Source organism: Diachasmimorpha longicaudata, chromosome 5 (assembly GCF_034640455.1).
Source record: "Diachasmimorpha longicaudata isolate KC_UGA_2023 chromosome 5, iyDiaLong2, whole genome shotgun sequence".
Lineage (NCBI taxonomy): Eukaryota > Metazoa > Arthropoda > Insecta > Hymenoptera > Braconidae > Diachasmimorpha > Diachasmimorpha longicaudata.
This window is the reverse complement of record NC_087229.1, coordinates 10,192,201-10,214,932: the sequence shown is the minus strand read 5'-3', so window position 1 is coordinate 10,214,932 and position 22,732 is coordinate 10,192,201.

Below are 22,732 nucleotides of genomic sequence, written 5' to 3'. Positions count from 1 at the left end.
TCTTTTACAATTGATTTATTGAATTCTCCAACAATTTTTGTTTACAGAAATTAAAAATTAATTATTCCCCACTGATCTCCTGAACAGGAGTTATAAAAAAATAAATAATCATATGGAAAACATTTAATCAAATTCTCTCGTTCAGGAATTATTCACATAATAGATTTCTCCCACCACAACTCTCTGATAAGATTTAAAACGTTCGCTCACAAAAAAAATGTTTCTTGAATTCAAAATACAAATCTCTATTCATTCATAAGAGCAACAATTGCGATAAAGTTCTCCTGTATAGTTTAATGAAAATAAATTCTTTGAGACTGTTAACTGACAAAAGAGTCGAGTCCATTGGAACGAGAGTCTCATTGAGCCTGAGAACTAGTGCATAATGAGGACAATAGCTGAAAAAGGGCCCTGAAGAGCGTTGTGAGGCGCCGATGCTGCATTCATCCCCGAATTTTTCGTGTTCCCGTGGCCTCTTAAAAGATTACGTCGAGTGGTTGTTTATTCGGGCGGTAGGCCCTCGGTTTCATTCATCTCCAGTCACTCGTCCACGAGCGCTTTCCTCTCCTCCAATGTTTCATCTAGATTCGCTGTTGATGATTTCTAGGAATCCTCCCGCCGATTTATTAGTATTTATTTCCAAGTTTCAATGGACAACTTCCGGTGGAAATCAGTGGGATTCTCTGACACGTGTATCACGAGACTGCAGTGACCAATCGACCTAGATTAACTTCGTTATGTCGAGACTTCCGTCTGATAGATGAAATGAGAGTTGGGTATTGTGTACCTTCACGTTGGCTGCGTGTGGACCATCCTCTTACCGTGAGATGCTCCGCGAGGGTCAATGGGTCGCGGTTACGGGGAGAGATGATGGAGAAAGAAGAGAAAATATTTTATAAGGAAAAAAAATTAATTAATGACTGGTCTTAAAGTTCCGGAACGAAGTGATCACAAAATTTCCTGAAAATATCTCAGTAGATATTGAAAAAGCAATATATTGTTTATATTAAAAAATCATAAATATTTCTCCAACTTGAATAGCATTAGCTTCACCCATTCAGAACGTGCCCCCAATTTTCATCACTCACTTATGACCCATGAGATCAGAAATAAAAAAAACCGCAAGTCAATTCATTTTGGCGAACAGTTTACGGCTTCCGCTCCATCAAAATTAATTTAACGAACAGGTTATATTTTTCTCTCCTTTTCTCTCGACTAGTCACCGCAGCCAGAAGCCCAATGATTTATTCCCGGCGCTTGGAGAAATAGCCTAGAGACGGAGAAAAAGGGGGACTCATTCTGGTGGTCGAAAATGGCACATGTATATACCGTTGCTCCGACAAGGGGGTGAGGAGTTGAGGCACATGGGGGTGGAAACAGGGTAGGAGCGAAATACGACGGTCAGGTCGGCTGCTAATTTGCCATTCCACGCAGCGAGAAGGGCGTGGCAGTGTCGCGCATGGGGTGGCCCTTGCTCGTTTGCGCGACATTGTCGGGCAACCCCTCAGCTTCATCTACTGTCTGCTCAAGTGGGAGTGAAGCACGTACGGAGCTTATCTCGGGGATGAGAGAAAAATTAGTCGATGGGTTGATGTGAGGGAAAATGGAGAAATCATTTCATTAACCCCTCCTTGCCGATCTGGATTTTTTTTTAAAAGGACTGCGTTCAGCAGCTGGGAATATTTTTTAATTATTTAATCTCTTAATCATAAACTGGTCACTTTTGGGAACGAATGCTTAAATAAATGCAACTGGAAAAATAATCTAGGTGGGTAAAATCTGTGGAGTTTTTTAAGCATTAACAGCCCTGAGGACACGAAAAATAAAAAGAAAAAAATCTGTCCAGGTGGTGGACTTTACAAAGCTTCTGAACGTCGTTACACACGTCAGAAACGGACGTAGTGAACTCCGCCCAGGAGATCATATACCACGCAAGGGTTGGACCACGTGTCGCCCTGAACTATTAAATAAACTCACCCTCTCAGTCTCCAACGTTCAAGTTCACCCCTCAGAGCATTATTTAATCAACAAAAATCTAAGACCATCGTGATAATTTTTTTTCTCAAGTTCGATAAATCAATTAATTAATTTTAATTGATAATTCAACTAATAATAACTCAAAAATGTGTTAAAACTATTTTCGAATTTTTAAATAACTGTTCACTCACGGGAAAAAAAAGGGAAAAAATTAATTCTGGAGATTAAGCCAATCTCTCGCACATCTAAAATACACAGAAATCGAATTCTCCAAGAGTTCGTTTTTTTTTCGGAAAAAGATTTAACCTGTTCTAAAATACACAGATTAACGAGGGTTGCTTTTTAAAATTTTTAGGCGTCACTCAGGCGTAAGCAGACGGGTATTTAAAGATGCACGACTCGACCCCCTGACCCACTCGAGATTCGTGTGCCCTTATGAAAGGGCTGGTGACACTAATCCACACGCTGAAGTCTAACCTCTGTTACTGTTATTCCCCAGTCGACTCAGATCACTATCTAGTCTCAAGAGGATACCCTTCCTCGGAAGAATGCCTTCTCTGATCTGTCTCCTTTCCCCATCGAAGAAGAGTACTCCCCAAATTTCCATTTGAGAATTCATTAAATGACAAACCATTAGAATAACTCCTCACCCCTTTCGCCCCCTTTGCCCACGATCACAGATTTTCCCCCTCAGTTTCCACTCCTCCACACACCCCGAGATCAATAAACATGTGCGTTGGAATGTTGGCTATTCCACTCTGCCCTTTCCATTCAAACTGCACATTCGAATTTTTTATTCATTGCGTTGTGTGCACACGAGAGCATTGTTCATCGGCTTCCGGTAACCGGATATCGCGGTGCGCATTGACATTAATTTATAAAATATTCGCGACTCTCTCCACGCCCAAAAAACGTCCCCCACTCGAGTCTACGCTCCTTCTCTTTCTTTTTCGTTTCTACCCCAGACCAGAAAGTCCACACGCCCTCCATTCTGTTGACAGTCTCGCATAACTTCCGTTGATTCCTTTTTTAAGGGCTGGAGACAATGAGATCAAAATCGAATCCATTAGAAGTTTTCAGCATAAAAAACCAATTGATTCCCATTTGTCAGGTGAAATTCGATGGAACTGCAGGCGGATTTTTTTCAGACAGTCAGACCCTTTGACCTCACATTTTTTTTCAAGAAAAAATGTTTTCCCAATCAATTTTGTATATTTTCAATTTTCAAACATCCCTCACCTCTATTAAAAAATCTCCAAATGGTATAAATCGAATAATAATAGTAGAATTCTCGATATGATCCCCGAAACTCCGGCGATGATTAAACAATTTCGATAGGGATCAAAATCCGTTAAACACAGAAGCCCGAGTGTAAACTCGAGAGGGGGTTCGCACCAGGAGGCAAAGTAGAAAGCCAGTGACTCGTCTCGGACTACCCCTGTGCTCCACACACCCCGATAACGAAAGAACATTTTTTTAGGAGAGCCCCCGTAACGCCCGGGATCACAGTTTCACTCTGTCATCGCCTCCGATTTCAGGGCTTCAGTCATACCTTTCCCCGTCTGTGCCACGCGTCCAACGCCCCCTCCCCTCCCGGCAAAATTGCAAAAAGCATTGTAAAGGCTATTGTATGTCGACAGACTTTCTTTTTTATGTATTCATACACCATTGGGGACTAGACCGCCAAAGACGTTTCGTGTTCTGTAAAAAAAAAAATTGGCAGTTTTTTAAAAATGCTAATTCAACCATCAACCATGTTCATGACACAACAAATATTATCTGATTCATGTTGACAATTAATTGTCAATATAGTGAATACATTAATTAGTAAATCAATGAATAGGCAAATATTTCGCAGTATTGAATAACGAGACGGGATCATCGTTCATTGTTCAATTTTGGTTTAGGTATTTATTCAAGGTAATTATCACAAAAAAATATATTAGCATGAATGAATGAATGAAACGAAGACGCTAGCACACGCGACTTGAATGTAATTGACGCGCCGTGCAATTCCCGCGACGTACCGAGAACTGTACTCCATTTGCCGGTTGAGTATTACCCTTAATGAGGATTCCATTAATTACACTAATGAATCCCTGAATCCCTCTGGCAAGTCCGCCTAATCAGTCCAACAAGGCATGGAAAAAATATTAATCTTCTAATATTAATTGTTTTCCGAACGGATTTCCGATTTTTGAAATTGTTATTGAATTTCTCTTTTGCTCTTTTCCTCCGAATTGTGCATGGAAAAAAATTGAAGAACAACTACTAAGTAATAAGTAGAGAAGTTTAAGGATATTATTGTGACCACTTGTTTTAACTCCGAAATATTCCATTTCTGCATTCAAGGCGAACGTCCCGTCCCGTTGTGCCTCAATCCATTCGAAAGAACTTTTGGGTGGAAAAAAATATTTCTCAACCATGCGTGAGCACACGGAAGTTCCATTGAAGTGGAAAAAACGAGCCCGAAGAAAGCGAGAATTGAGTGACGAAAAAAAAAAAATACGGAATGTTTCTTGCGGCAACAATGAGCTATCAGGGCTCCGTCCGGTGCAACTCGAGAAATCGCGTGGGTTTTTGAGACTCTACCTTATAACATTTATTCCCTTCCTCTTTATTTTGCACCGAGTGCGTCTCGACAGGCTGCTTCCGACCTTCGTTACAATTACGTGCAATTAAACGACGTGCAAGTCCAGCAAAGGCCTCAAAGGTCGTCCGCATATTTCTGTCTCCAGATGCAAACTTCGCAGTAGGACTCAATAAAATTAGGAATGAATTACGTATTCGTGAGAGGAATAAAAATGACGGAACGATGGGAATATCTCTGTACATATGGACAACGCATTTGTCCCACATCCCTAAAGGTACTTCACAAAACCCGCAACAACTCTCTCCCAGAAGAGTTGTATTAGCGAGGGTGGTGCACCCCCCTTGGCCCAAGTGCCACCGGTTTTTGGGCATTAGCGATTACACGGCCGGTGGCGCCCATACATCGGGTGTCCCGGTGTGGAAGTAAGCAGACAAAATGGCCACGCTTCGTCTCACCCTCTCTCATTGAAGACTCTTTTCTCTTCCCCTCCTGTCCCATCGACTCCTGCGCCTCTTTCCTTCCTCACTCACCTCTTCCTGCCGCTCCCGCGGGACACGAGATGCCAGCAGAACTAGAGCGCACGGCACTTTGTCGTTCACTGGAGGATGTGTCCCTCCGCCCCGGGAAGACCGGAAAAATCGATTTCCCATTGTTTCACATGTTTCTCTCCTCATTTTTTGTTTCACCAAGGGAAAAAAAAAATTCTGAGCGAGGACTTCCGGTGGGTATGAATGTCGTGTGGTTGTTATTCATGCGGCGGTATGTATTACTAAGTAGCTTATCCCTGTCACAGCGAGGACACCACAGTGTCATTCCCCTCTCAGGGGACACAATGGGGCCCGATACTCCGGCAAATCCGATTTTCAAAATGATCGCGTTAAATGCGCCCCGGGATTTTCACTGCACCCCCGGGGGGAGAATAACATGTTACAGTTGAAGGGTCGTGTGCTACACTCAGCGGTCTATGTTTACGGATTTAATATTGTGGGGCCTGGAGGACCTCCAGGGGTCAGGGAATGATAAAAAAATATTTATAATAAATTAAATTGACGCTAGACAATTCAATAAATTACGATGAAATGGACATGAAATGAAAATGAATGCAAACCTATTAAATTAATTAGATCGTTTACAATGGGTCAATCGAAATTTGCAGTGCTATCATTAAAAAAAATGCTTAAAATTTCAGCCATAAAAAAATAATGGGCTGAATTTTCACATAAACACATGAGCATCGGCATTGGGGACAAATCCGCTCGATCCATGTCACCGGTTTTACGCTCCGACGGACTCGCCTGGGCCTCTTTCGCACACAAGGTCGATCCCGAAGAATGGCAACTGTTCGCCTGGATTGGCCTCACTTCTCTCTCACTTTCCCCCTTGCCCCCCTCTCGCCCCTCTATTTTTGCGGACTACATAACGCACCATCCACTCTCCACATTGAGGATCAATATATGGATACGAAGGAGCGTTGAGTGGCTCTTTGAGCGCCAAAATGAGCATCCCGTGCGGTACATAGAGCGGTGAAAAGGAACATTCCGGGGGAAAAATTGTACATTAACACACGCGGTGAGTTCGAAGGCCGGTGAGCAAGAGACGCTTGAAGAGAGGAGGCCGAGGACACGCGGTATTGTTCCCGTCGACGATTGTGATGCTCACCTGACGTTTTACCTCGTATCTTTATGCTCGTGGGAAGCTATCTATGAACATCCTCTTGTCCGTGGAAAAATGATGAAAATGTCAGTGAAGAATGAAAAACCGATTGACAACTTTGCATTCTGTCGCTCTATTCAAAAATGGGCGAACGATTTAACGATTCAATCGAGCTCTTTCAATCAGACGAAAATTATTTTTATTACGGTCGTACAAATTTTTAGATAAATGTGGAGTTAAGAATTAAATAATGTCTAATTTTCCGCAACGATGCCCACGACATCAATCCGCCCTGAATTTTCGCATTTCTCGGTCGCTCGGATTTTCAAGAAAATCCCACAGAAAAGAAATAAAATCTTTGCCATTCTCCCCAGATAAAATCACACCCAAACGCAATTAATCTAATAATCCCTGAATTATGGGATGTTTTGAAGGCTGAGTCAACGCTGAAGATTAACCGAGGCAGAGTCAAGTACTGACAGACAAGAATTCAACTACACGCACACGCTGACAATGGCCATCTCTCTCACTGACTCCTCAATTTAACGTCATACTTTGGAGACACCCCGTACCTACCCAGATGTTTAAAAGAGCCAAAGCAACTACTCAGTGCAGTTGATGTGAGCCGCGTATCACGAGAAGGAAGTTCAATTTAACCCAATAAAGGACAATCAGAGACCGACGGCGGACCAAGAGACCGAGTACCTCTGGGTTTTGCTGAATAAAGGCCCTGGCCGGGTTTCTATCTCTCTCTCTCTCCCTCTCACTCTTTCTCTCGTTTCCAATAATATCGAATCCTCGCGGTTTTCTCACCTTTGATGATCTGCTGTGAAATTCCAATACTTGAGTAGATTTATGAGTGGCTTATAAATTTACTCAAATTCATGTGCAAATTAATTTCTTTCTTAGATTTTTGGAAAATCGAGTAGTTGTTGTAAATGAAACAAACCTTTTTTGTTTGATTCATGAGGTCCCAACATCTCGGTACAGAATTGTTAATGCGCAATTGGCAAAAAAAAAACATTTACCGCATATTCTCCTATCAGTTGCAAGCGAGTTTACACGAATGACTGAATTAAGCCCCCGAGAGGAGTATAAAAATCAATGAATGCTTAAGTATCCCTGATAAACTGGAAATAGCCACTGATAACAATAAATTATGCGGAATGAATGCTGCGGCGATGTCACCGATGTATCAAACACCCAGTGCCTCAACTTAAAGCTCATTCTCCTTCGTTGACTATTCATTGACAAGACTCGACATGACGCTACGTGACGGTGGACCAGAAATCCGGAGCTGTTCCCATGTTCCACTTACGTCTCGACAGCAACAATCGTTCCTCGTCGTATCTCCCTCTCCATCACTCCGTCCTCCCTTCAATAATTGCCTTTTTATCTATAAATGACATGGAATAATCCCAATTCGATGATTTCGCAGAAAACAAATTGTCGAGTGATAAAAAAGTGAAGTGCTTTACTCCACTACATTTCTTTGCATTCTCTACTGTTTTTTTTATTTTTCCTTTTTCGAAGCGGAAGTAGCGCCCCCTAGAGTGACGCCTCCGAACTCTCCCGAAGGCTGACGTGCCATAATGACAGATAACATAAACCCGCCCGTCCCTTCCCTGAACATTGAAAAACAAAAAAAAAACAAAAACAAGGAAAAAATAATCGAACACATCCTCATTCCCAGGTGCCTCTGGCGTAGAGTATTTCCAACCCTTCCCGATTCTCTCGACTCATCGATCACGTTCCGCGGGCGTTTCGACACCTGCCAAGCGCGCGCAAGGTAGAGTCAACGGTGGTATAACCCTTGTGTCGGATCTCTCCAGAACCTCGGCCTGCCTAGTACTTCAATCGTTTCGTTGCCATCCCGCTCACAACATGTTTATATATCCACTCATGTTGTAATGGCTCGTCAAACAGTCATGCGTCAATCCCTCACCGTGAACCATGAGAAAAAGCCCCGGGCGAAAAGCTTCATTTTCTCGAAACCCACAAGTGTGCGGTGTTAACTTACTCATGAGGTTTTTAATTGAGGTATCATTGTACAACATAGTATTACGAGAATTGTTTTTACATGCAGTGGAGCAGAACTTCTAACGTTCGATTCATCTATTCATTAACAGAATCGACATATGGTGACTGTAATAAACAATATCCGGGACTGAGCTGCAATTAAATGGAAACGTTGAATATTAAATCTTGCTGATGAATCGAAAATGGCCGTCAATGTTTTCTATGAAGAGAAATCCTTTTCACGGTAAATCTAAATCCAAATAAATTCCCAACAATAATCTCCCAAATCTAGTGTTTTCGCTTCAGAAATTGATGTTTCAGATTCCACGCCATGTGACGAATAAAAAAATGGGGAACTTTCACATCACCAATTCGGGCCCGCGAATTAAGAAATAACCCAACGAGAAGGTGCGAGGAACAAGGACACAAAAATTAATGACACTGCATCCGGGACTCGTCACCGGAGCCTAGGCCACTTTACAAAGAAAAGAAGAGTCCGCAAAAAGGCCACCTTTCCAACGGGTTCACAGCTGGACCCGCATGGCTACTGTCATTCCCCCTCAAGTCCTCGCGGTACGATAATAATCCAAAAGTCCCCGGCAGTAGCACTGGCCCCCTCTCCAAAAATAAAACTAATTACCGCGACTTTTAATTTAATATTTAGCCGATATCACACGTTGACCCATCCGTTGCATTACACAAATCCCATTATCAAAAATAATTAAAGTGTGACGTGATTAAAGGCGGCATAACAGCGGGACGTTCATTGATGGATTGATCATCACAACAATATGACCAGTGGCCCCCCCATCCGTCACTGATGCGCAAATCGAAGGCGCCTTTCATCGGCGAGCCACCATGAATGAATGGGAATGAGATTTGGAAATAAGAGAATTAAAATCAACGGGAATGGATGAAGTGAGGGAGGAAAAAGGGCAACGATATTTTGTTACGATGAAAAAAAGGAGGTGGAAGCGCAGAGGTGCGAAGATACACGAGTTGGAAAGGCTCCCGGGCTGCCAACCTAATAAAGCAATTTGTCACGGTTGTCGTCCGAATGCCAGCCATACATTAACACACAATCTCGCATCCAGCGAAGAGTCGCGCCGAGTTGATGCTGAGAGAACCCATCCATTCCCCTCTTTTTGGACGGCTCTTTCTGTTTCACGTCTTGATTTCTCCGGTTGGGAGTACTGCGGCTCGGGAAAATAACCAAAGGGGATTTCCGGTTGTGGATGGTTGGTACTCGTGGTGGACTCCAGTGGGTGACGCTCGTGCGCATGCGACAGTGCTTTTGAAAGGAACAAAGGGTTTTGTTTGATATTTTTCTATTTATTTCAAGAATATTTGTTAATTTAGTTGAGTATTATCGCGAGAGCTGCCTAAAATAATTAATTTAAATATCTCGTAGGCTTCGGAGTGTCCATTCAAGGGAGAAAACTTACCACCATCTCCATTGAAAAAATAACGAGAGACCCCTTTCGTTTTACCCGCAGTCTCTTCAACGATGAACTCAATATAAAATTCCGTACCCCCCTCGACATTATTATTCCTTGTTTCCTTCTGTGCATGGTTGAATTAACACACCTTTGGAGCCCACATATGCCCCTCAACCAGAAGAGAAAAGAAGTTGAGTCGACAAAAAAAAATGGAGCAATGAATGGGATTTTTTCTATGAAAGACTCGCAACACTTTACCCAAGACTCCTTTTATTTCTCAATATTATGTACTTTCTTTCTTCTCTCGTTTGTCTCGTTTTGTTGCTTTTCTTGTGAAGCTTAAGAGGCTTTGCGGATTTATTATGACTTCTTGCGTTCACAACGATCGATCTCAAGAGGCGGTGGCGGACGATTGTTGGGGTGGAGGGCTGGGGGTGAGGGGAACTCGACAAAGAAATAAAGAAAAGCCTTGCTCTGTGTGAGGACGCCGGCATGGGATGCCACGGGGTTTTCGTTCTTGCGCTACCGGCAAACCGTGCAAGCGGCACTCGTTCACACACGGTAAGAAGAGATGAAGGAGTGAGAGGCCCCTCTGATGCCCCCTGAAGACGCGAGCGTCAGTGATTGATGGATCCGCGGTGAACACCGATGTGGTCTCTGCACACGGCCAATCCAGATGGGATGCCACGTATTCTGTGTTTCACATTTGTCTTTTAATATTTTTACTTGCTATTTGCTAAATTAATTCGGGGGGGAAGAGGGCAGGGCGCGGGGTTGATTGGAGAGCGGAAGGTGTAGAAATTGAAGAGTTGATTTTTATCATGTACCAGGAGGAAAAAAATGTTTTTTTCCTTTTTCCGAGACTGACAAAACGTCGATTTCTACCACTCGCGGTGATTTTTATTTCTCAGCGTGCGATACTGATTAAGTTCAAGGACACCTCCGATGATATGGATCAAACATTTGATGCACCAGTGGTCAGACATGGAATTAAACCCCATGTATTGGCGATTTGACCTCGACTAACCCTCGTGTGTACACCGAGATACGTAGCTGGTTGCGTGCCCGTTGATTCAATTAACTTCACAACGACGCGATACACATGTCTCCATGTGCCCCTTCCTTAATTTTTACTTCGAATGCACGTCACAAAACTGAGCCATGAATTCTTTTACCCAGTTCAACTGACTTCCTCATCTGTGGAATGGCTGCGTGGGAGGTCCGAGTCCCACTGAAAGTAATTAACAGAATTTTCAGGGGAACAGTGGGAGCAACAAATGCGTTTGGAATTATTACTAATGCGAAATTTATTCGAGTCACTAAAGAACCGATATTAAAGACCCAATTGCTCCAATTTCAAAGAAATCCGAATTTTTATTTTTTGGCAGGCAAAAATAAAACGGAATTATTTAATTTGATTAAATTTAACATTTCTTCTCAACTAAATTTTCGACTGTCACGCGTGATCTAATCTAATTGAATCTAATCTACACGTGTCCTGTCCCACTGAAATAAATAACCAAATAAATAAATAAATACGAGGAGATGAGGGGCGAGATGGGAGTGAGACCATTAAGAATTGACGCATCTGTCAACCGGTCACCGGGTGACCTTCGCTCCTATCGCTTGCGATAAATAAAAGTTGATGCAATGAATGAGTTCAGTTGATTTGTTTTGTCGTATCTTCTCACCACTGACCCGCCGCTTTTTCCCCTCGACATGGAGGAAAAAACATAGAGAGTATCGCGTGACTACATTCTTGGTCGTTCCTTTTTCTCAACGAAGAGTCACTCGCGTCTAATTCCTCACTTCCGGCCACGGGGCATATTCGGCCGTCCGGTGTACTGACATTCACGGGGGAATAAAACGAAAGATCTGGGATGTACGGGAGGCGGGAGTCAATCGAAAGGTTGAAAAGACTCAAATAAATAAATTAAAATCTAATTCAGTAATTAATTTTAAAACACTAGTCAACTTACTAGAGCTTAGAAAGGGTTGTTAAATCATTGAACGATGGCTTAGAATGATTTTAGGTTTCATTAATTATTACAGATAATTCAATTGCCCACTTTCCTCATGAATAATCAAAACCAAACCTCTTCCAAAACTTTTCTGAAATATATTTTTTTCTACCACAACCTATGTATTATTCATCTCAATTGTTGATTTTTCGAACGACGAGCAATTTTTTCCTACAAAAATACGAGAAAATAGGGGAAAGTTTTCAACGATACTTAACATAATTTTATTGGTAAAATTACTGGGCAAAATGTATGAAAAAATTATTATTTCAAAGCATCGGTGCGCGAAAGGAAAGTAATGCAAATTATTGCTCACTACATTGTACTCAATTCGTTTTTTATTCAATCGTTGGAAATCGAGTCTCCGAGGATACACACGACGGTTGTTTCGTACTTGCTCATGGAAATCAATCCAACTCTGGAACTCGGGGGAGAGGGCGCGAGAGGGAGACCAACCCTCTGCATAAACTTTAAAATATGTAATAACATTTCACGTACACATACCGAGTTTTCACTCAGTTGTTTTTTTCATTTGAAAACTTTTTTTTCTATACAATGAGATGAAGGGACACATTCTATAATTATGGAAGGGAAATTTTATGGGGCTCTTCATAAGTAAAATTTTCCTGAGTTTATGTTGTGAGAAAAATGCATCTGGGCTACGACGTGAACCTATTTTTGAACGGCAAAACAAATTTCAAGAATCTTTAATTTTTCCCTGATGTTTTCAAGAGTTTGAAAATTTTTATTTTTTTTCTACCCCTTCTGATTTATATTCTTTATGTAAACGTATTTTTTATTCATTATTTTGCCATTTTTCCAACATTATGTGGGATTTTTTACGATTTAATCTGGATTATTTGCGGTGAATTATTGTTTGGACTTTTGGAGAATCCGGGAAATTCTCAGAGTCGCGTGGGCCTACGGAGGTTGCTCGTTAGGCCGGAGGAATGCGATAATGGTGTATGAGTTGTTTCACGCCCCACGACATGTTTGGACTCGTTATCGAGTACTTTAGGAATTACATGTGAAAATAACATACGTAGATGTTGAAGCAAACTAATCTACCAAAATTCTCAACACAGACTTCAGAATTAATCAGTCTTGATCTTTGGAATAAAGATAAATTCCCAAGTAAAATGAAGAAATAAATTACATTCAACTGTTTATAACCAATCGGATATGTTTAGAATAAATTATAATTCATGAGTAAGACTTGACTAAGGAATTGCAACCGCTACGCCAAAGTCCCTCAATCTGCGGAGATCGAGGAATACAGAATAAAATTGAAACGTGCGAAAAATACGAAATCACGTTCCCATCACGGCTGCTCAAGTGACTCCAATTGACTCTCATTTGTACCACGAAAATTCGCATTAGGTACTCATTCAATTAATTCAGGAGAAGTGAGGCAGTACAAATAGTGCAACTCTCGTTACACCGATTCTTGATGTTGAGAGTTGGAGGGATGGAGCCACCCTCGTAACGTATTTAGGGCCGAGGGGTGAGAGCCACGCGGAATCAGGGTATTCGAGTCTAATCGCATGTACGACATAGTCCTTGGCTAGTATTCAATATTTTATTATCGCTTCAAAATATTTTTATCGAGATATCGAGATGGAAGTAATCATTCATGATAGACCTGTATGGGAATGGGTAGGTTCATGTTGTTCGAAAATTTCCGCGCAGCAATGAATTTTTTGAAGAAATATCGTACCTTTGAGGAATAATGGAGTCCCACAAAGCTAATACTCGTCTCAATAGACTCAGTGAGACACAGCATTAGTCTCGTGGGGGTATTTCATTTGATTGGTCCATTGATGTAGACACGTGCAGGACATACACAGGGAATCATCCTCCGGCATCATCCCCCATTCCAAATGCCAAGCCAAGTGAGAACGTTAGTCCGGCCCTCTGGCTGTGCATCTCGTTACGAACTCATTCAGGAGGCGCCCAGCGATGGTACACAGGAATCGCGCGTTCACAAAATCAAGTGGAATTGTTGGTGTTTGGTCGCACAGGGTAGACGAGGTGCGCTGCCATCAGAATTTGATGGGAATCGCATGAGAGGTGAAATGTACAAACTAGGGCTGACGATTAACGGATCTGTTTTCCGAGGTATTAAATTACGGTCTCGAGGATTATCATCATTGGGGGGATTTCAATTCATGACTTTGTGGTCAAGATGTGCTTTCAGATATCGTAATGAATAATTTGTTTGTCATCCCAGCCGTCGAAATGGATTATTTTTTATGGAAAATGAAGACACGTAGGATTTGTCAATAAATTTTTACAAGACTGTAAATTCCCAAAACTTCCCCATTTCAATTCGCAATTTTTTTTTTTGGAAATTATTCAATTGACTCATTAAATTACTGGAGTATTCCCACATTGACGCGTACATGTGCATTCACGGTACGGAGTCGATCAGTCCAGGTTCATTGGAGCGAGCCATGTGGGCCAACAATGCCCACTTCGGTAGCAACCGCGACGCACTTCACTGTTACGCCCCATTATATTCCGTCCACGTTTCCATGTGGCTGTGGATAGGCTTCTCTAGGGTTTTAGTTGCAACACACACTGGGCCCTCACTTCTCTCTCTCTCTCTCTCTCTCTCTCGCTCATTCAGGCGGGAATCAACGACGTCGCAGCAGTACTCATGTGGCATCATGTAGGCACTCTCTCCCCCCGGGTTCCTCCTGGCCCTCAACATCGTACCCACTGTAACACGCAAAGGGTGCTTGACGGCGAAAAAAATGCGCTCCAGTAGGTACAAAACTTTTTTGAAGGACACTCCACGAAATTTCATTCGAGACACGACCGCGAGGTATGTTATTATCCGGCCTCTCAGAGTCATTTTTTTTACATTTCGGGGAATTTTGGGGGCTTTTTTTGGGTGTAGTGACACTATTTCGTGTTTATGTTCAATTTTTTTTTGGTGAGTTTCAATTTATTTTTAGGGGGAGCAGGTGTTCTCGATATTCAGCCGAAAAAATTGTGCAATTATATAATATTGTGGGGTTTGAATTCTTTAACTGATATTTTTGCCGAGCGAAGAAACAAATCCGTCTTCATCCAAATCAAATTTCCAAAAATAAATAAATTTCCCTCCCAAGGAATTAATCTAATTTCTCCCCATATTTTCCATCGTCCAAGGTCGCCAAATGCCTGTTAATCGAAGCAACGAAACCGAAAGGGAAACGAACATTCGTCAGTGGCAAACCCCACACGGTCTCACTGCACAACAGGAGGGTGAAACAATAAGCGACGAAACGACAATGAGGATTTAAGTGGCGACCTCAATGATATCAACTGCACGATGGAATAGAATTCAATTGAATTGAAGAAACGCGACGAGGGGGAAGGAGAAAGAGAGAGAGAGAGAAGTGCCTCATGCTACTCTACAATATTTCTCGGGTCACTTGAGTAGCTGTGGGTTCTTTTTCATTGAGTTACATTCGTACAATTGTTGACCCCACGACGAAAAGTTGAAATAAATAAATCACAGAGAATAGGGATTAAACGGCTGTTTGTCCTCCGTCATTAAACGTTTTCTTTTTTTTTTATCATCCAATAAAATTTTTTTATTGAATTAATTGTCCTCCATTTGATAAACGAATTACCACTTCGCGGTCAGTTACCACTGGCGAGGGCCCTGGCCATTGTTTTATCACAATTTTGTTTTCAAGCAAATTGACAGGCACATTCAACTGCGGATACATTAATTACATAATTTATAGAAGGTCTGGCTGAAACACAGTGTAACTACAAATGGGGATAGCATGCTGATAATTTTCGTGTCGATCGCGTACTGATTACAATTTTTATTACGTATCGTTACACGTACACTTTGTCACATACCGCGGAACGCTCATTGTTGCGCCGCGATGCGCACGATGGCATAATAACGAGTAACGTGTGGATGAGGCAGAAGGAGTGTTTAATTGAGAGATAAGTAATTTTTTAATGCATATATTAGGGATTCAGGGATGTATTTGGATTGTTTAATAAGGTTGGCGATTATTCGCGTAATTTGAGCTCCCGAGGGGCATCATATCCTGAGGAGTTATGATTTTTCTTTCTACGATTGGAGAGACTTCTTCCCAACTCATAGAACTGAATTAATTGCTCGTCTCTGAAGAAGATTCGTTGAATAGTGAATTATTAATGACAAAAAAATTATGAAAATAGTAATCCTCTAAATATTCCCTAAATTACTAAAAAAAATCTCAATGTCCCAGAATTTTCTTACATCGAATGGGCAAGATTTACCTGTGAATATTTTTTTCTTCAATTTTTTTCTCAAGTGCTACGAAGTGTTATGTCCACCTGGCGCCATCTCTCAAGGAACCCCTCAAGTACGTCGCGGCTGTCTCTGTCTGACATAAAGCCTCTCACACCACTTTTCGTTCTCTCAAGGTGTGCGATAAACTCCGCTCAACTCCTCGTAAACAGCAAAAACCTCATCGATGGAATTAGCCATCGATTACACCTTTACTTTGCATAAACGTAACTCCAGCTGAGCCTAGTAAGGCCAGTGGAAGATAGATACGGTGAGAAGAGGTCATCGGTATGTCGTGAAGAATGTCAACAAGTCCGTCACTGCAGTTGAAAACCTCGGGAGGAGAGCTCATAAAAAAGGGATAGAAGGGTGGGCGGGGGAAGGAGGAAAAAAGTAACTGTCGATCCGTACTGCAATGAGAGGACACGGCAGGTTTGCTTCTTTGAAAAATATATGAGACCCGAGGGAAAGTGCCAATGGTAACTGTCAGTACGTACGGAATCGTCCAATCGTCACACGAGCGGACGGTATCGTTCATGGGCACGCACGGTATCTCGTGTTGTTGGGATAAAAACCATCAAACGGACGCCGACAATCCGCCGACTTATTCCTCAGCGTTCGTATTTTTCAAAGGGCTGTCTCGTGCGAATCTCGGGCGACTGGATCCACGGTAAACCATGCGAATTCTCAGTGCTTTCGATTTTTATTATTTTTCGCGGGTGAAAAAATTGGGACAATTAAAATTAAAATTTGGTTCCATTTTTAGTTTGTAGAATTAGTTTCATTTGACTAAATTCCAAAATAAAAAAATTACCTGAAGTGCCTAATTAATTAATTAAACGTATGTTCGTCTCAGCATTACCTTTTTCTTCTCTCGAAAGTTGTTGGATTTTTATAGCCGTTTGGTGAGACATAACTCGTTGCTTCCACAAACACATCCATTAAACTATGTTCCCACACAAAAAATTATAGACGCGTCCAGCGAGGTGAAAATAATAATATCGTTGACCTGTCTGCTCGAGAATCGAATGCAACATTCAACCTGAAAAACCGCAAAGCCCTCTCGAATGATCTCCCGAAGTGGTCACAATTTCGTTTGGAGGCTTGTGCCTGCTTCACCACCGCTCATTAAGGGAACGCAAAAGGCTGTATGAGAGATAGTAGTGGACATAACGACACGTCTCGAGACCACCTGTCACAGTCTTGGCAGACTTTACTGGCACAGGGAATCTCGAGTCTGAAAATCGCAGAAATTCGCTGTATTCCGAGCACACAGTTCGCACCTAAAAAAATTTTTATCTACGTAACATTTTAGCTAGTGAAATTAAAATTTTAATGAATCTAACAACAAGAAAGTGACTTCTCACAAAATATAAAAATAGAAACGAAGAAAATTTTTGTTCGAGTAAAAACCGAAACTCAATTAATATTTTTATTTTCTTGAAAAAAAATTCCACCCTTCCCCCCATTCGCCATTTTATTTCCCCCTCTGCCTCACATTTATGTAAGATTTCAATTCCCATGCAAATGAGGTAAAAAAGACAACGCTCTCCGGATGCATTGCGAATGTTTTTTTTTCAACCACAAAAAAATTAAAATTGTTGCATTCGTACTCGCCCGTTATGCGCCTCAACTCGTGAAAACAGTAAAATTTTATTGCATGTAATTTACATGCATGATCAGGGAGTGTATATATATTTTTTTGTTATCTTCAAACATCACCTCGAAGTTTCTTATGTTGCATTGATCTGAATACGAGGGAAAGACTCAACTAATTGGAGAATGGAAGGGTCAATGGATAATTTTCATATTAGCCAGAGAATTTTTTCCCCAATTTTTCAATATTTCTTCTACATTTTAATTATTTTTCCCTCTCTTACCTTCGCATCACTTAGCTAATTATAAATTATTTGTTATTCATTAATAATCATTAATTAACCACACTAAAACCTTAATTATGATTATGGAGCATTTTACCCCGGTCTCCTCAATGCATTTATTATTCAGTATCTTATACTTAATAAATATAATAATGAATGCATACACATTCAGAATATAAAGCGCACAGTTAAAATGTAAACGTGACATTCCTTTTTAAACAGAGGAATAAATAATTGCGACGTTAGCTGATAGGCATTTAAACGCTCTAATTTTCTAATCACCCGCCCGTTGAACCGTTTTTCATCATGCGCATTGTAAATGCTTGTGCTTTATCTGCAGCACACCGGGGAGTATTTAACACTTGTGAAGTTGTTTGACTGTTGAAATTGGCAGGATTAGTCTTGGGATACATAAATTAGTATTATTGGATATCAGTCGTTCATGAATAAACATGGACATTGCCATTGCCAAAGGAGTTCGGCGTCCATTATTGTCATTGAAACATTGTGGAATATTGTCCGCGTAGCGAGCTACCGGTTATCGGTTGTTCCGATAAGACTTGACACGAAATTTGACGAGCGAGTCGGTATCAATTGGCGAACGAATGACTGGAATATTTTAAAATGAAAAAAAATATCAATTCACCTTTACGCTTAACGATTCAGAAATGATTAAATCCTTAATTAATGTATTGAATGGCTCATATAATTTTTAATCGAGTTACATCTACATACATTCTGAAAGACCTCAAGTCCACTGCAACTACCCGAGTGACATAAACCCCCGCCTACGCCTCAATTGACCCCCGAAAAAAACCCTGAAATTCCTCGAAACATTCTCATCATCCTGTCAACGCCTGCAAGTTGTTACCCCTAAACCAACATCCTTGTCAAAGTTAATTATAATCGTCCAAAAAAAAAGAATCTCTCGCGATTCAGCGACCCGCTCATTAAGCATCCTTCCGGTTGCCCTCGCGAGTGATCCTTACATGGGGATGTTGCCGAAGAAGCCCTCCAGAATAATGGCAAAATCTCATAAACGATATCAGCCAAGTTGTTACCATATAAAAAAAACTCCGAAGGTGGAGGGCAGGGGGTGAAGGGGTATAGGCGGCTGTTCCCTCTCGATCCCAGGTGGGACACGCTTGATTCGAAATCCCAGGAAAGGCATGGAAAGAGGGGATTCACCGTCTCACCACACCACTCATCGTCTACAACACTCTGTCGTATATATTTATTGAGACAATAAACCGCAATTATGAGAATCATAAGCCGAGCTAACTAACCGCTGCAACAACCGATGAATAGACTTTTTACTCGGTTTTGACGGTGCAACTACTGCCAGAACGCCCTCATTTCTTTTTGTTTCACCTTTCTTCTTTTGTTCCAAGCTTTTCGTTAAATGGTAGATGGAGTTCTTGTGAATTTTCTGAGAAACCATTCGTCTTACATGACTTGTCGAATTGCGAATGAATTACTGTAATTGCAGTCTTAGCGATTTATGAATAGTGATTATTGCCAGCTATTTGTGAATTTGTGTTTTGTAACTATTGAATTTGCGGGGGGCGAGGGGGGACAGGGAGAGGAGGAGGAGGAGGAGGGAGGGGAAAAAAACGCAATTACGGGGGATATTTTTTGCCACATTTTCAGCTAGAATATGTGGAGTGCTGGCAAGGGATGGGAAACTCCGGTTGCTGAAGTAAATTAGGTTAGATAAATAAATTCTCCGGTAGAACAATTTCGCCGAGTGTTTTGTTGTCAATTTTTTATCTGTAATCCAATGGGGGAGGGACAGGAGAATCGTCTGTGTAATGCGATGAGTTCTTCCAGCCTCATTCAAAGTCCAAAAGATATTAAAATCGAAATGTGTTTCTAATGTCTTCCACCCGGAACGATTATGCATCCAATAACATCTCAAATCTCGATGGAATGTTGTAATGGCATTATTAGCCATTACCGAGTAATCATTAGATTTACGATTCCAATGATGAGGAAGAAGGAATGCATCAGTAAAATACATATATCACTCGCTCGAGCCGAGTGAGAAGAGTAATTACATAACAAATATTTATGTACTTCGCGGTGGGAGATATTGAGAGGATTATTACATTCTCGGATAGATATAAAAAATGTTGAGGTTGTTTTAAAAAATTCATCAATTAACATAATATCAATAATTCAGATCTGTTGGAATTATTTTTGATGACATCAAGTGCATGAAATTGAATACCTTTATCATTCATAATTAAATGAAGATTGAATTGAATTTCTCACAAATTACGTGACAAATCAATGAAATAGTCGTATTAGGGACTGATTCGATACATTAAATTGTGTCTAAAGCATCGCGATAATGTCACATACCCGATTAACGATAATACCCGGAGCAATGTGAAATACCGATGAAAAAAGGGCAATAAATTTCGAAAAAAATGCTGAATCGTAACGCCCGAACTCGTTACTCAACTGTCAGAGAGAGATAGGTGATGTGACACACGTCCGTACTATAGATTACACTGCTGATGTCTGTACGTATCAATTGGAAATCTAACGAGGAGCCACGGCAGAAAGATATCGCAGAAGCCCAGTGTGGGCCCTCCGGCGGATTTAATGATCACACGATGCATTACCGCACCAATGATTGCGTCATAAAAAATGATACTGCCGTACTTGGAACTTGCATTTCACGACGAGTTCCTCCCTCTTTCCCATGGAATAAAAAATATTATTGAGATTTTTTTCGACAATCATTTGCCCCCAGAGATGGAAATATTCAGATGAGATTCGATGATCAGATGCCACTGATTCTGTGGAGATGTTTTTTTTCTCGGATCGAGTAGCTAGAAATCATTATAAGGAGGAAATGATGTTTTGATTGGATATTTTTTCTATTTGGAAATGAAAGCAGAAAAAAACGACCGAGAGAATAAATAATTAATTTTTTAAATTATATTTTCAAATGAGTATAAAATATTTAATAATTCAATTCAATGAAATCGTTTTTTACTGCAAAAAAAATACTGAAAGATCATTCCAAAGCCGAACATTTTTTTGAATAATTTCGCAGTATTTCGCCCTTCAATATATTTATAAATACATAATTTACAAAATAAAAAAAATAATAATTTAAATTTAAGTACACAATTCCCCCCGCTTGCCCCAAAAAATTGTTCAAGTTAAATACATGAAGATGTTAACACGAGTGACAAAGTGATGGATCGTCGTTTGAGATCGATATAATTCCCCCGCAATTTATCACCACCGGCTGATTCCTACCGTAAACGACCCTAATTTACCGCTTTCGAGCTTTCGACAATGTTCGATGGTTTGGTAGTGGTTCCGATTTAATTCTCTCACCTGCTCTTATTCAGTAACAAGCCAGTGGATGATTACATCGATCATCGGAACTCGATCGAGAGGTGATTTAACATATACATGCTCGGGAAAATTAGGCAGCCGGCCCCCATTTGTCTCACTTCCACCGCAAATAACTCATTTTTTTCAGTACTGGGAGCCCTTTGAGTACATGCGATGAGGAAAATTTTTCAATCTCACGGACTAATATTGGTCCCTCATATTTATTGTTAGCATAACGTGTCCTTGTTCACGTATCATGGGTCTAATGACTCAATGACTCAATCAAAGGCGGTGCACACACGACTTAACGGAACATGTAGGCGCCGTGATCGTCCTCCGAGACACACGACACTAACTGGTTATTATATTCGAATAAAGCAAGTACAAAAAATACAATGCATTAAGGTAATTATTTTTTCAAGATTAATGCACTTTTTATGGGTTTTTTTCCACTTTTCCCTTTTACTTTTTTCGTCCCTACTTCTAATCCGGCGATGGAAAATCCAATTTGTTTTTTAGGCGGTCGGACACTGGGCATTACGACAGACGTCAAATTTTTTTTCTCATTAAAAACGTGATTAGAAAATAATTTTTTCTGCTGAGTGGAAGGAACAAATATTAAGAGGCCTCGGAAGTAGGAAAAAAATAACTGAAATGAGCAAAAAAATGTTGATGATGAATATTCTACCGATAGGAGATAGAAACGCCCGATAGAGGATTCAAAAAAAAAAGTTCACTTCATAAAAGTCGAATGAATGAAATGAGATGTATTCAAAGAAAATGGCGATGGCTATCTGCTGCTCACCTCGTATTTTTGGAACTTAAAAAAAATAATTTCCCCATTTCAAATCGCCCTCAACTCCGTTCATCCAGGTTCTCAAGAGAGAATGAATTATCTCCCGTATTTGTGTTTTATTTTGCCAGAAATTTCGTCGAATTGTCAAAGAGAAAATGATTCTACGAATGGAAAATAATTTGAGATAACACGAAAATGTAGTTGAGGTCAGCGAAAATCCATTCCCAAGAGTGCGCCACCGGCGACACTCGTACCAAGAATAATTTTTATTTATTTCGAAAGTCGAGTGGTTAAGTGCCACATTCTAGCTCTATATTTGCATAGAACATTTCAATGTTTCCACAGAGAAACAGTGCACACTATTTTCCCTTATTTAAATTGAACTCGGAATGTACAGAGCGGAATAAAGTGCCGTTTATTACCGGACATTCTGCTTGGTTATGTATTTCCTTTTTTTAGGCGCAGTGTATGACCTATTCGGCTGAAATTATTTACGGTTTTAAAACAGTGAGGGAGAAAAAGAGGAATCGATATTCGATGGTGTTGCGCCTCACGTGGCTTTCTTGGAAAACGGAGAGTCGAACGAACCGCTTTCTCTCGACTCGCGTTTACGATTGCTCCTCTCGAGGCTCGCCTTTTTCCTTAGCCATGACGACTGTTATAAAGTGCAGAATTTCAAGTTGGGACAGGTGAGTTTAATGTGCATGAGGGAATT